This window comes from Sprattus sprattus (genome assembly GCF_963457725.1).
Source record: "Sprattus sprattus genome assembly, chromosome: 1".
Taxonomy (NCBI): domain Eukaryota; kingdom Metazoa; phylum Chordata; class Actinopteri; order Clupeiformes; family Clupeidae; genus Sprattus; species Sprattus sprattus.
Window position 1 is genome coordinate 66,594,235 of NC_137920.1, and position 15,018 is coordinate 66,609,252.

Genomic DNA, 15,018 nt, shown 5'->3' on the forward strand with positions numbered 1-15,018 from the left:
ATTGGGGAGATGACGTTAATGATTCGACAGACGAGGTAAGTCAAAACACAGACATAACTCACCATGTATACCTTTGCCACAGCAAACAGGTAGTACACAATGCTAAAGAACAGCTGTAGAGAGTTGGAGAAGAGTAAGTGACTGAACAGGATGTAGCGCGGAGTTTCACAGAATATTTCTTTAACCCTCAGCGTGAACAGCATTACTACATTGACATACAGAAAAAAGAAACAGGGAGTCATAGAAAGAAAGGCTTTCACTGGAAGCCCTTCATTAAAAGAAAAAGATAAGTTAGAAATTCCTGTCATGTTCTGCATGGTCTTAATAATCTATTGGAACAAGAATTTGTCAGTGGCTCCTGACGGAACAGAAACAGCAGCTTCCACAAGCTCTTGAATAACTGATTCCTATGAAACCAGATCTCTGGTGGAAATCAATGCAACCAGGAAGATAAAATACACATACACATAAAAGTGGTTTGACTGATCCTTAATAAATTACACAACTACACAAAACTTGCATAAAATGTAATATGTCATGTTTTAAAAGACAGAGGTTTGACAGAAGTCAAAATTACAGAAGGTTTTCGCTCAGAAATACACCATGGACCAGGATCGTTACTTCAGTCGCCTGCTGTAAGAAACCTTTGCCCTAATAAAGAGAAAACAGAAATTCATCTTATATCACTCTTCATTACTGAATCATTCAATGTAAATGGGACGTGGATGAAATATGCGTTGTTAACAGACAGAATGAAAACATAATAACTATGTGCAAATGTGCGTGTTAACCACATGAGCACATTGTATATCTGATGTCCGCGCCTGGGCTCATGTCATCTGGTGTCTGGTATCACCGGTCTGTCCTGTTTATATCTAGCAGACCGGATGACGTTGCATCAGCATGTGTGTAATCACTTTTGAATATTGTAAATTGCAATGCACAATAGAAACTGTTTATGCATGTGTTCCTGTGTGTGCGTATGTACTGTATGTGTATGTGTACGTTTTCTCAGTACTTGTACTCTGTGCAATGACAATAAAGTTGAATCTAATTTAATCTAATGTGGACGCAGTTATGGTTATTTCATTTAGTGGCGTTTCTTCATTAGGGGCACATTATCCCCACCAGATCCAGATGGCGCTGTGGTGAAGAAAACTCAATGCATCTGCATCATGGGGCAGTTCTAGATGTGCCTGTAACAACCCAATCCTGGGCTGTGGTCGAATACTCTTGAAAGTAAGATAGCTGTCTTACTACCTTGGTGTCTCGTCAAGACAGCGGTCTTACGCAAGATATTTTTAAGGGTGAAGATATCTAAAAAAAAAAAAAACGTTGTTTCGGAACGTTCTTTTAAGATAGCATGACGTAGTTAGCTTACGTAGCTACCTTACGTAGACTAATGTACTAATGTTAGAAAGCTGGCTGACTGACACCTCGCAAATCACATCAACCATTATTGCTGGTTACAAAAACTGTGTTATCGGATAGTGCAGTGTCTATTTCACAGTAACTTTAGAAAAATCTAAGCGAGAAAATGCTGAAAAATTTACATTTACGTACAAAACACGACTGTCAGCGTAGTTTGGTCCGCCATCTTTGTTTACATTTTTTTGTTGCCGGAGGGTCGTGGCGCACAGGTTTGTGGGTAATGGGCTACAAGGCTACATAGATGGTACGTTATGTGACGTATTTTAAGGTATCTTATAAACTCGAATCGAAAAGGTAAGGGAATTCAAACAGTCTTTCCTTCTCTCGTTTAAGAGAGGGAAGGTAGTAAGACAGCATTTTAAGAGTATTCGACCACAGCCCTAGTTCTCTACCCAATCCTAGTCCACCCTATTGTCCATGGTCAGACACAAACGGTTTACGGCATAAGGCTCAAAATGAATTTGCATGGTCAGACATAAACGGTTAGAAGGCATAAGGCTCAACATCAACATATCTGTATTGTCTTAACGCAGAATGTAGGTTTATTTAACGTTATATTTAATAATGTTGTAAACAGTTTACAGGATAAGGCTAAACGTCAAGGCTTGTCTAAAAGCATAATGTGGGTATATTTAATTAAGTTATAAACGGTTAAAAGGCATAAGGCTCAACATCAACATATCTGGCTTGTCTGTCTACACAATGTAGGTTTATTTAACGTAATATTTAATAATGTTAAGACAGATTGTACAGATCTACGCCACTAAGGCTACTGCTTGTTAGCTATCGCTAGTTTTCTACTGTTTTGGAACCAGCCTCCGTGTTTCAAGTTATGTAAGTTTTGTTGATTTAGCAGCATGATTTTTTGTTTTTTGTTTTAGTTGTGCCTTATGCTTCATGTTGTATTCGTGTGTATTCGTGTGCAATTCATTTGAACAATGTGTCTATCTAATCTTTTTATTTTATTGCAATCTAATTTATTTACTTTGTTGCTGTATTATAAGCAACATCTTTGTGTCGCACTGAGAACTGAAGCATGTAAAATCTAATTGAAATAGGATTTCTCCTCCCTGTCGGCACTCAAAATGCAGCCCATAGCCTATGCCTACCTGGGCAGATAGGCAAATTGCTTATATAATAAAATGTTATTATACGGCTCTTCAGAATGTTCCAAAAAGTACCGTTGATTTGAATGGGCCATCCCAACGTTCACATGACCGATATTTCTTGACAATGACCGCTGCGAAAAGATAATGGTCGCTGTCATTGGAGTTTTGTGCTTCTAATTCACATTCAGTGCCTTGCATAAGTATTCAACCCCTTGAATGTTTTACCCTTATATTGCTTTTATAAATCAGTCATGGTCAATATAAGTTAGCTTTTTGGAAGAAAAAAAGCTCACAAAAAAGCCCTCTTTAATGTCAAAGTGAAAACAGATTTATACACAGTTATGCAAATTAAATACAAATATGTAATGAAAGATAAGTGATTGCATAAGTATTCACCCCCTTTAAAGTTTCTGACCTAATTCAACAGAGGTCTAGCCAATTGGTGCTAGAAGTCTCACAATTAGTGAAATGTGGATCAGTGTGCAGTGAATATGTCTCAAGTGATTTCAGACCCTCCAGGATCTCGCGGTTCATTCGCGCCAATTCACGCAAATTCAACGATTACCCGCGAATTCAGCGTGACGTAGCAATTTTAACACATCACCGCAACTTTCCCGCATATTTGACAAATCATTGGCGTCTCCCACAACTTTCTCCTACCCTGCAGACACAGTGCAGACAGACACTAGCAGAGTTCTAATCCGTTGTAAACAATGAGAACGGCTACACCAGGCATGGAAATTAAACGCAGTTTTATGTGTAGGCTGAGATATTCATAACATTTTGTAACAGGTGCACTTCGTTGTGGATAAGTAAATCCTATGTAGCTGTTCCCCCTACATGTTTAGCATAACGTAGCATAACTAGCTATGTTTCTAGATAACTATCTAACAGCTGTTGCCATTCGAACGAGATGAACATTTGTATGATGTTAAAGTAAAAGTCCTGTGTTCGTTTCCATAACAACAATACAAACAATATACATTTTCTGACCTAAATAAGCAGAGGGCAGAACAGCCTATTATGCTACATTTTTGTAGTACTGGTAATCTTTTGTTTGGCATGTTAGTAAGGTTATTTAGAGGACTATTTCTCAATGGTTTGGTTCTTTAGAAAATGTTTGTTTATTAATTATTTATTTTTCAACAAATAACTCAATTATAACTACAAAGAGGGAAATAAGCAACTTTTTATCGCAACTTTCACTTGCTCCCGCAATTTCATTGCAACAAACACCTAAAAACACCGCAATTTTCACCGCAACTTTATGGAAAAGCCCCTGCGAAATCAGTAATCTTAGGCCGCAACTATCACAAAAAAGGCCCACGAAATCCTGGGGGGAAGGATTGTAGTATAACGACACCTGTGTCTTGAAGGTCCATTCACTGGTCAGTATTCAGTAAACAGTATTCCTGGCTACTGTTACACCATGAAGACCAAAGATCACTCCAAGCAACTCAGAGAAAAAGGTTATTAAAAAGTATAAGTCAGGGGAAGGATACAAACAAATGTCCGAGGCACTAAACATCCCCTCGAATTCTGTTAAATCTTTCATCAAGAAATGGATGGAGTATGGCACATGTGTAAATCTGCCTAGAGCAGGCCGTCCTCACAAACTGAGTGACTAACTCGAAACTTTTGAAATTTTCTATAAATGCCATAACTCACAGCACTTAAAGCCAGTGACTGGGGAAACCACACTCACCGACTTGGAAACCACAAGGCCGGTGACTAGCAACAAGGAAACTTTCTAGATCAGAGAACTAGAAACCAGAATTCAAAAAGCCAGAAAACAATACGGCAAAGGCACAGGAAAGAATAAGACAGTTTCAAGTCACCAATCAACAAGCAGGTGACAAAACAAAGGCGGGAAAACAGAGACAGGAAGTAAACGGAAGCACATGTACCCACACAACAAGCCAAGCATCTTTTTGTTGGCGGCCTCTAGAGGCCAGAAGGTCCCAAATCATGACAAGACAGCTCCAGCGCCAATGATAGCGGCACAGGTTGAGGCGGCGCAATGGTGAAGGTTGTGGCTGCCAGCAGCACCAGGAAGGCGCAGGCGGCGCGCATCAGGGTGATGTAGAAGGTGCCCAGCACATACAGCACCAGGCCCACGCCATGGTGCAGCGTGTCGTTCAAGAGCATGTGGCCGAACAGGATGTAGTGGGATCCTGCCTAGGTTCTAATGAGGTTCGCTTCACATCTCTCATAGGTGAGGCAGGTGCCTGTGAACTGATTTTTTTGTTTTGTTTACTCTCTTTTAAACGGTACTTGGATAGGACAGCTTTGATCAGACGACTGATCCATGGCATGCCTCTAGATTTATTCAACTGATTGTTGCATATTGAAATTCAGTTTTAATGGAATAATTTATTTTTTGCAAGCAATGATTTGAGTGATCACATTTAGTATAATAGTGACAGGATAATACAGTTACCATCCTCAGCTTTCCTGAACTGAGTATCACATTACATACAGTGTATGCTATCGTAGGCCACAGGTGGCCCACAAACACCTAAATTAATTACCAGCACAAATAATAATTAATGCTTGTAATAATTAAAGTTCAACCATGCGGTACCTGAAGTAGTCTTCAGTTCCTTTTAATTGAATTGGGACTGTCCCTTGAGTGTGTAATTTGAAATATGTAGTTCCCAAAGACATGTACGAGTCAGAATGATCATTTATGTTCCTTAATTAGTGAGCAGGTAATTGCGGCACACTTGAGACTTTGAGACTGTAAACTCTGTATAGCATAGCTGTGTAGCATTGTAATCTATAGCTATGCACAACCTTTAAAAAGGAAAAGGTCGAAAGGTCACCAGCTTAATTCCTTTTACATTTAAATTTAATTTAGTCATTTAGCAGACGCTTTTGTCCAAAGCGACGTACAAGGGAGAGAACAGTCAAGCCACAAGCAATAGAGACCTAGATTCCTTGGACCAGCAGGAAAATACTTGGGCGGAAAGTGATTGAACAGTACTTTCCCTCAGCATCCATGGCTGAAGTGCCCTTGAGCTGCCCTTAAGCATGGCACCTAACTCCCAACTGCTCCCTTGACCCTGCAGGCTGCTACTGCTCCGGGTGTATGTGTGTGTGTGTGCGCACAATGCTATTTCTGTCTAAATGCTCATTGCTCCTGGTTTGTGTGCGTGTGTGTTCACTGCTCACGGATGGGTTAAATGCAGAGGTCAAATTCCGTTGTGTGTAAACAAACTGACCAATAAAGAATTTTGTTTGAGTTTGGGGAAGATTGCATACATTTTTTAGATTAGGTTTAGATTCAGATTATGCTCAACATATAGAAGTGCATTTGAGCACCTTTTTTATTCAGAAACTGTTTTATAGTAAACACACAACACACACACACACAATTCCATTACAATTTTAATTTGTGTTATAAACCTTGCATGAAGGGCCATGGATTTTAGATTTGCTATACATTAAAGAATACATAATGGCATAATATAAAACATAAAACCATAAAAGATAAAACCACACTTTGATTGCATTTAATACAAAATCAAATAAAGTAAGAAAAAGAAAGAAACTGACCACTGAATATCTTAAAATATTTCCATGATCTCATTCACAAAGGTACCACAGTCAACCTCAACACGAATCCCGGGATCTTGTTTTGAAGATAAAACCTTTGGGGACAAGGTTGAACACAAACAACCCTCATGGGTTAACAAACAACCCTCTTCAGTCTCGTTACCAAAAAGCGAATCAATTATTCAAACCTGACTGTTTGTCACTTCTGTTTACACAGTTCGCTAATTGAGCAAGGATGCCATGCCATTCATGTTTAGGTGACTGCGGCCTACTCTGGCCTGAGGTAGCAGGACACCCTTAAGTGAGGGAGGTGACCAGTGGTCATCACACTGCAATTGTTGACCCCTGCATTATGTTTTTTCTCTGCTGTCTGTAATGTGTTTTGTATGGGTTTATTGTTATTGTTCATATTACAGTGCTTACTCCACTAAATCTGGCACATCGGGTCTATGGAACATGCATTATATATTTTTGTAACCAACTTGTGAATTATGAACCATTTGTATTTCAATGCACTTTTCAGGTAAGAGAAATTATATGAGAAAAATTGACACATTTTAAACGAAAATCATTGCAGAATTCTTAAAACCTTTTTAGAGTCCTTTTATTGTCCAACAAATGAGTAAAGATATTGTCCTATGGATAAAGACTTCTAGGGTATGATGAAATATAGGGAAAGCCTAAATAAAAATAACATTAAAAACAGTGATTACTAATGATGCAAAATATGTACTTTTGCATTTACGTGAGGGTTTAAACATGGGGAAACAGGCTTTCCTAATAAAAGGATAAGTTATACACACAGTTAAGTAAGCAGGCACATGTAACAGACTTTAAGCCCTTAAACAAAGGGTACAACCCAACGAGGGATTTCTCAATCGAAAATGTTTTTTAAGTCCCATACTAAATGAAATGTGTTGATGGCAATACTTTTCTGTTTACGCAGAAAAGAAAATAGTACTTAAAAGAGGCACTTAAAGTCTTGTCTCTCAGGCCATATATCAGAGGACTGAGACACCTGGGGAAGATGACCACTCCTACAAACAAGAAATACTGCACTTGAACAACAGTCACTGGTGGTATGTTACTCATGAACAGTGATCTACGAATCATGCCGTACAGGGTCGACACAAGAGACAGGCCAAGCTGCACCATGTGTAAGAGTATCGTTCTGTGGGCCTTACTCGCAGATGTCTTGTCAGAGGTCGTTGACTTCGCTGTCACCAAAATGGCAACATAAGTATAGATTATAACAACACTAGCTGACGCAAATATAATGCCTGTGAAAGCCCTGTTTATGAGGAGGGAGATCTCCATTTGGAAAAGCATGTAGTTTGAACAGATCATCTGCATGGTTGGAGAGCGAAGCTCAAAAATCATGTTGGCAGTCAGCTCAGCTGTCCAAACAGTTAGGCCCAGTATCCATACAGTAATTACTACCACACTGGTCCGCCTTCGGCTAGCTATTGCTGCATGTCGAAGGGGAAAACATACGGCGACATAGCGCTCCAGAGACATAAGAGCTAGGTAAAGTGGGGACATGACGTTAATGATTCGACAGACGAGATAAATCAAAACGCAGACATAATTAACCATGTATACCCTTGCCACAGCAAACATGTAGTACACAATGCTAGAGAACAGCTGTAGAGAGTCTGAGAAGAGTAAGTGACTGAACAGGATGTAGCGCGGAGTTTCACAGAATATTTCTTTAGCCCTCAGCGTGAACAGCATGACTACATTGACATACAGAAAAAAGAAACAGGGAGTCATAGAAAGAAAGGCTTTCACTGGAAGCCCTTCATTAGAAGAAAAAGAGAAGTTAGTAATTCCTGTCCTGTTCTGCATGGTCTTTATAATCTACTGAAACAAGAATTTGACAGTGGCTACTGGCAGAACAGAAACAGCAGCTTCCGCGAGCTTCTGAATAACTGATTATGAATCCAGATCTCTGGAGGAAATCAATTAAATCAGAAGGATAAAATACACATACACATAACAGTGTTTTGACTGATCCTTAATCAATTACACAATTACACAAAACTTGAACAAAATGTAATATGTCATGTTTTAAAAGACTGAGGTTTCTTAAGTCAAAATTACATAAGGTTATTGCAGCAGGCACAGAAATACACCATACAGCTGTGACTGTGAAAAACCTTAATGCCCTAATAAAGAGAAAACCGAAATGTATCATAACGTGGATGAAATATATATTGTTAACAGACAGAATTCCAGAAACATAATTACTATGTGCAAATGCAATCGTGTAAACCACATGCCGCACAATGTAGATCTGGTGTCCTCGCCTGGGTTCAGGTCATCTGGTGTCTGGTGTCACCAGTCTGTCCTGTTTATATCTAGCAGACCTGATGACGTTGCATCAGATCTGTGTAATAACTTTAGAAAATTGTAATGGCAATGCACAATAGAAACAGTCTTTGCATGTGTTCCTGTGTGTGCGTATGAACAGTATGTGGTCACAGTTTATGGTTATACATTGAATTTATTCATTAATTTCTTTGTTTAATTAAAACAAATTTAAAACACATAACATGAACAACTACCCGCACTAATTTGATACATTAAAATGTTGTTATTGAGATGAAATAGCTAACTAGCAACAAGCTTTATTAACCTAGATATAGGACTTCTAGCCAGTGCCATGTCTGTCATGAGAGAGACCGCCAGAAAGTGCTGCTGCCATTTTGCTTGCACTGATGGGGTCCAGGCTCTGTAAAGTGCCTTGAGACAATTGTATTGTTATTGCGCTTTATAAAACAATTGGGTTCTATCACCTAATTTAGCTGTTTCTGACGAGAGAGGTTCCATGAGTTGGATTATCTGTCAACATACCAACTCGGACTTTTCACAGCTAATAATAAATCACTCCGCAATGAAAACATTCTTTAGCGCATTGATGATAACCGTTAAATCAAAATTCCAAACCAAGACGTTGACAATGGAACTATTTTTTGTTGCGGAGAAACAATGGCGAAATAAACCATTTTTAATCAATAACTTCGTGTTGAAATATTAATTTGTTGACTGTAGAATTGTTTTATAAAAGCAATATAGACTCGGTGGCTACGGCCGAAAACACCACCCGTGGGATTATCCCTTACCTATCCCACTCCCTCTCGTACTATATTGCTTAAATATAGCCTGGGTGCCAGCCGAACGTAGCTCCGCCCACAACATTTGAGGTCGGGAAGTTCGGTCTGGCATTGCTCCGTTGGTGCGGACCTATGCCCGCACCAGAGCTGTTCGTACCAATCAAATTGTCAGGGCGGGCTTTATACGATGATGGACAGACGATCAACAGTAGCGTAATCAACCACGTCACCAAAGAGCGCTTGGGTTGAATTCGTTTTCAACAAACATGGCTGCCGCTGGAGAGCTGAGATATGTAGATAATGCCATGGAGTCTGTTTTAGAAGACATCGACATCGCATTAATTTTGAAATAGGAACAGAGAAACACGTTCAAGGCATTTGACGATCGAAAAGATGTTTTTGCCGTCGTTCCTACGGGATTCGGTAAAAGAATATAAAAAAAAATAACACAAGAGGCCCGAATAGATATGAGCACCTTGACAACCCCTCCTTAAACACGTATAAGGACGTTCAGATGGCCGCAAATTCATGGAAAGAATACTATCCCATTTTCCGGGAAACTTCACCTGCACACAGCAATCAAGGCATATGTGTCAAACGCGATAAAAGATACTGCTCTAATCTATTCCCTTTCCATACTGAAGATTCTGTTTAGATCAAAGTTTTTTTTCGACATAACGTGATATTTCAGATGATAGTTATGTGGTATACCAATGTGTTGACATTAGAAAGATGTTGACTGCGACTGTTTGGGACAGAACGCGCTAATTCACCGAACAAATATTTTCATATGACTTTTCCACCACTTGTTAGCCATGTCTTCCATTCATATCGATGTGAATCAAATACAACTTTAACTGTGATGTGTTTTTTGTTTCATTTCACAACTTATTTACTGTATAATGAACGGTAGCAGGTGCCCGCTTGTAAACATTCCACATTTGATTTGAACAAGGCCAATGATTCGAATTATTCACTGCCATGTACTTTTCATGTACATGTACATGTACATTGCCATAATAGCAGTTGCCCCCCATGGATAGCATACTCTGACTAAAGCCATACTCGGATTAATGCCATCATGTAAACGTACTGAGTGATTGGTTGTAGGTCTATCCAATTGAGCGAAGAGGCATTGTTTTTCCTGGTTCGGTTGAAACACGCCCCATAATCACAGCCCAACGGAGCAGTATCAGACCCTTTTTTGACTAGAATTATGAGTATGACAACGTAAATACAATTGAATTGAATTGAATTGTGCAAAAGCTGCTGGAGGCTCCTTTTTGCATGTCAGGAGGGTACTAAAACAGTCACCTTTTGGATGGAGACAACATTGGCCCCTTTTTGCCATTTCCCTTTGGTTGACAGGTGTAATTAATAACACCTCAAACACACCATAGCAGGGGACAGACCCACAGCACACCCACACCCATACCATAGCAGAGGACAAACCCACAGCACAAACACCCCATAGCAGGGACAGACCCACAGCACACCCACCCCATGGCAGGGGACAGACCCACAGACCTACAGCACACCCACCCCATGGCAGGGGACCAACAGCACACCCACCCCATGGCAGGGGACCAACAGCACACCCAACCCATGGCAGGGGACAGACCCACAGACCTACAGCACACCCACCCCATAGCAGGGGACAGACCCACAGACCTACAGCACACCCACCCCATGGCAGGGGACCAACAGCACACCCACCCCATGGCAGGGGACAGACCCACAGCATACCCACAGCATACCCACCCCATGGCAGGGGACAGACCCACAGACCTACAGCACACCCACCCCATAGCAGGGGACAGACCAACAGCACAAACACACCCATAGCAGGGGACAGACCCACAGCACACACATGAAACCGCCCAGGTCTCAGTGTACAAAACCAAAGTAAATTGATGGCATTGATGGCAAATAATCCTTCAGTAATCCTACAACAGAGAAATGTGCAGTGTCCCAGCAGAAGAGGGAATAGCACAATAGCAAGAAAGAAAAAAAACAAACAAACATATATTGCATTGATATAACAATTAGTAAACAGACAGCAATATATAATTAAAGATAAATAAGTCAAGTAAAACAGTAAAGTTATTAAACCCCATGCAGTGTAACTCCACATGAGTGAATTGTAAGTCTTTGTCTTTGGTCTATTAGAAGCCGTGTTATAAAGTCTCGGTGAAGCAGCCTGACACTGAAGGATCTGCCCAGTGCTGTCAGAATGGCATGTATGGGGCTGGACATGTTCTCCATCAGAGATGATTGCTTAGCCGTCATTGTCCTTCCTGCCAACACCACCTCCACTGGTCAGGGGGGCATCCCAGGACAGAGATGGCCTTCTTCACCAGTCTGTTGAGTCTCAACCTGTCAGCAGTAGAGAGATGCTTCTGGGTCCGTGTATCTTCTGGCCAACCGATTTTCGTTTTAAAACCAGGAAATGGAAAACGGATAACGAGCCGTCTCCCGTCTCCCGTCTCGGAGTCGGAAAATGGGAAACGAGGAACGAACCTATTTCCCATTTCCGATTTCCGATTTCAAAACGTTTCGAACGTTTTCTGTGGTTCGTGTGCGTGGTTATGAATGGAAATTCGGGTAAATAAAAACAGGGGCAATTTTCCATCACTGATTTTGCATTAATATGACCCGGGACTGGTTCTGTGACAAGGGCCTAGACGCTCGTAGAGAGTCAGTTGATGGTGCATCTTTGGCGGACACATATTTCTAACATCCCGGTGCCTGTGGAGGTTGAAAACAAGGGCCTGGAAGCTCGTAGAGAGTCCGTGGATGGTGCTCTGTCCTCGGACACATATTTTTGACATCCCGGTGCCTGTGGAGGATGAAAACAAGGGCCTAGAAGCTCGGGGCCAGTCAGCTGATGGTGCACTGTCCTCGGACACATGATCTTCACATCCTGGTGCCTGTGGAGGATGGAGACAGGGGTCTTGCAGCTCGGGGCCAGTCCGCTGATGGTGTAGCCTACTATTCTCGGACACTTGTTGCTTACAACTTCATCAACGGTAGCCATGATTAACAGACACTGACAAAAGACATCAAGTTCCGGGTCATATTAATGCAAAATCAGTGATGGAAAATTGCCCCTGTTTTTATTTACCCGAATTTCCATTCATAACCACGCACACGAACCACAGAAAACGACCCGTTCCCCGTTTGGAAAATAAATGGGAAATGGGAAATAGGTTCGTTCCTCGTTTCCCATTTTCCGACTCCGAGACGGTAGACGGGAGACGGCTCGTTGTCCGTTTTCCATTTCCTGGTTTTAAAACGAAAATCGGTTGGCCAGAAGATACACGGACCCTTCTGCCCCAGCAGACCAAACCATAGAACATGGCTGATGCCATCACAGGGTCAAAAAGTGCCCCTGACAGTGTCAAAAAGACCTGAGTGTCCTTCAGTTAGCGGGTAGAGTTTGCTCTGTTTTTTTCTAGTGCATTTGTATTGTCAGTCCAGTCCAGTTTATTATTCAGGTGAACACCCTTGTACTTGTAAGATTTTACCATCTCAATGTCCATTCACTGGTACCAGATGTTGTGCTTTTCAATACTTGACAACTTTCAACTAGCACTAGACAGTACACTAGCCCAGTGTTTCTCAAACTTTTTCAGACCAAGGACCACTTAGCCAATAAAAAAAAAACTCGCGGACCATCTAACTAAATAGAAAACCCCGGGAAAACATGCCTAAACACAGACCTGGCGCCAGACAATTGTTAGCGGCACTTGAATTTCGCGGTGGGCTCTCCTTTTTTTACGTACCGGTAGGCTGGTTATAGATATGACAATGTGCAAGGCAAAGCATCTAGAACCCTGCTCCATGCGTGACTTGGTTATGTTAGGTTATGCAAACTATAGTTCGCTCACAGCCTCATACTCCCAATCCCATCACACACTCGGAGAGGCCAATGTATCACAAAACACAAAGATTCGTTTACCGACCGCAGTAATTCAGTTCCAACAGAAGGCTGGAATTAATACATGCATCCTAGTAGACATCATTTCGGAATTAAGAGCTGTCATTATCCAACGTCACACAACACAGAATATAGTTATCATTTTGTTGCCTCCGCAGCGGGAGAAAACAACGCTGTTTGAAGCAGCTCCGCGGAGGGGTAATGCCCAATAAGGCTGAACCATCTCGTCGTTGCACCTTCTCCTTGTCTGTGTCAGAGGCTTTCTCATTTAATTTTCTTTTCATAGTCCCTGTCTTAAACCACCAATCCATGACCTTGTTAATAGATTAGGCAACGATTATTAGATTGGGCTACTGGCTGTGTTATCTTCGTTCTGAGTTGTATGTTAGAAATGACGCAATCATTAGGGCCTTATACATGTGCCTCTCAGATCAGTTTATCGTATCGTATTAGCGTGTAGGTGTGAAGATTTTCAAGGGAAACGGCTCTTGTCGTTACCTGTAGGCCTATGTGTGCAAAATGTGAAGCGGTTACATTGCCTCGGGCATGCGCAAAGACTACGGAGATGTGCTCCCACCTGGTTTGTTTACTAACAACATCAACGTGGATCCGCATCGCAGTGTAGTGGCTTAAAGTTCCCTTCTTTCTATCAGCATATAGTTCTTAATATTTTCTTTGAATAACCACTCTCGGATGGAAAGAAAACGAGTCTACGCGTGGATGTGTTTCAACAACGGTAGAAAACTGTGTTTGCTCCGTCTTTTACTGGACTGGACTCATAATTATATGACAGTGGTATTAGTTACAGTTGAGACACCCGAAATAACTTGCATGCGCAGCAATCCTGAGACGTGATTTTTAGTTTGCACATGAATACTAACGTGTTCTTTGATCCCAGGAAATTTGAGCACATAACCCATCTCCCTTACGGAGATATTGGCGAAAGTGAACCTACTTCATTGCAAACGTCTAGTTTTTCAAACGTGTCTAGTTTTTGTGCAGTAGTGAATAGAGTCTCAGTCTACTACACCATACATAGCATATCATGTTTGTAGAAAATGATTAAGGTGCAACAAATGCCAATAAGCATATTTAAATTAAATGATTCACATTGCAAGCAAAATGGTGCGGCTGGAGCGCAGGGAGGGACAACGGTGACGCAGTTTGGATGTAGCGACAAACATTTATGTGCTGTAACAAACAGTGGTAACCAGTATGTGAGTAACGTGGCTTTTATTAAAACATAGCGTGTGTAATGTGTAGCTATTTCATTCCGTTTATTAACCTTTCCGGCTGTCTGTATTACTAGCCAGCAGCAGACGTAACGGAAAGGGAGCATTTTACTCCCCGGCAATCTCTCTACAAACTTCCATATAGACGCGGGATCAGCAGAGGAAAATCTACTTTCCTTTTGGGAGAAACCAGGCCAGTCGTTCCCACGACTACAGCACCTTGCAAAACGAATTATATGCGTTCCAGCAACAGGTGCTGCGAGTGAGCGCTCCTTCAGTGCAGCAGGGCGCGTTATAGAAGCCAGGCGAGAGCGCCTGAATCCTGACACTGTAGATGCTATTTTATTCCTGCATAGTGCTAAGACAAATTCTAAATAGAACGAAGGTTAGGCATATCAGCAGAGGTATATTTTGGTTACATTAGGATGGCTACGTTTATAGCTTGCGTTTTGGGCGCACCACAATGCCAAGAAGTTTGTCGCGACTGTAATGGCATATTTCATTGTGGGGGTGATTGATAGTTTAAGGCTTACGAGACACGGTGTTTTCCGATGTTTTACTGAGTCCTCTCTGTCTCTATCACACACACACGCACACACACACACACACACACACACACACACACACACACA